Source organism: Nanorana parkeri, unplaced genomic scaffold, assembly GCF_000935625.1.
Source record: "Nanorana parkeri isolate BGI_ZX_2015 unplaced genomic scaffold, ASM93562v1 scaffold3991, whole genome shotgun sequence".
Taxonomy (NCBI): domain Eukaryota; kingdom Metazoa; phylum Chordata; class Amphibia; order Anura; family Dicroglossidae; genus Nanorana; species Nanorana parkeri.
The window spans coordinates 37,985-39,227 of record NW_017310258.1 but is presented as its reverse complement, the minus strand read 5'-3'; the positions used below and the strand labels follow the sequence as shown (position 1 = coordinate 39,227).

General features: G+C 49.6%; 1 protein-coding gene across 1 annotated transcript in view; it reads left to right on the top strand.

Moving 5' to 3' along the window:
• Positions 1 to 1,000: 1,000 nt before the first annotated feature.
• The window catches only part of AGPAT3 (1-acylglycerol-3-phosphate O-acyltransferase 3), an 8,055-nt gene continuing 7,812 nt past the window's right edge, over positions 1,001 to 1,243 (top strand). The window contains exon 1 of the mRNA XM_018575477.1: positions 1,001 to 1,089. The gene's annotated coding sequence lies outside the window, so the exon portion shown is untranslated. The remainder of the gene's footprint in view (positions 1,090 to 1,243) is intronic.

Sequence of the window (1,243 nt, the reverse complement as noted above, 5' to 3'; positions counted from 1 at the left end):
TGAAAGCAGTCAAAGTAAAGTTTAATTTTTTTTAAATGTAAATAAAATAAAATAAATCTAATAATAATTTTAAAAAAGTTGTAAAAGTCCCCCGCCCCCGTGAGCACGCGCGTCGCCACGTAAACACGCATCGGTCGGGTACGCCTACGTATGAAAACGACGAACGCGCTACACATGTTGGGTATCGCCGCGCACGCCGGAGTGAGAGCGATAATTCTAGGGCCAGTATTTTGGGGTCTCTCTAAATTGATGACCTGTGGGGGCTTTTAAAGCGTCTTCTATGGACTTTTTGGGGTACTGGGTTTTTTTGCCGTTTCACGGACGCACGCAATTCGTAACCCGGGCATGTCGGGTATAGTTTTACTCGTTGTCACCTCGTCTTTTATATTTTATTTAAAAAATGGGTATTGTATTGTGTTTTGGGACATTTAAGTACATTTTTTTACTAAAGTTTGGGGTTTAATAATGAGTTGCGCTAATATCGTGCAACATAAAAATTTGTAACTACCGCCATTTTATTCTACGGGGTCTTGGCATTCAGAAAATATATCACGTTTGGGGGGGTTTTAAGTCATTTTCAGGCCTAAAATGTGGAATATAACACGGGGGCAAAAAATGGAAAAAAGGCCTCAGTCATGAAGGGGTTAATGTTCATCCCGTGCCTGGAGCAAAACTCGCGAGAGCAGTGCACGAGTAATGGTGCCGGCAGCATCCGGAACGGACCGCGCTGGTACGAACAGAGCCCAGGAATACCATAGCCTCATCCCTCTCTTCCCCATCTCCATCATCATCCTCATCCTTCTCTTCCTCACGCTCGGGATTCTCGCACCCGTCCCTCAATCTGTTCAACCAATCACCGATCACTGACAGCTCCGCGCTCCTCCTCCGGTGATCAGCTGACTGTAAGGGGCGTGGCTGGCATCTTGCGGCTGACAGGTGAGTGGGCGTCTACGAGGGAGAGTCCCTCCCGGGGGCGTGACCGACTATTTAGGCACTGATTGGCCGCTTCCCCACGTGCATTGTAATCTTCCGGTTCAGGACGGGACTTCCGGTTCTCAGGTGTCAGAGCTGCTGCGACCGGGAGGTGAGGAGACTCCGAGTGGGGGATGAGGGGGGGAGGGGAATGGGACCAGGGCGGGGTGCAGTATTGGGGTAGGGAGTGGGGTAATAGGGCGGAATGGGGTATTATAAAGGGGCATTACTGGGGAGGGAAGGTCGTACTGGGGGTTAGGATGAGGGAGCT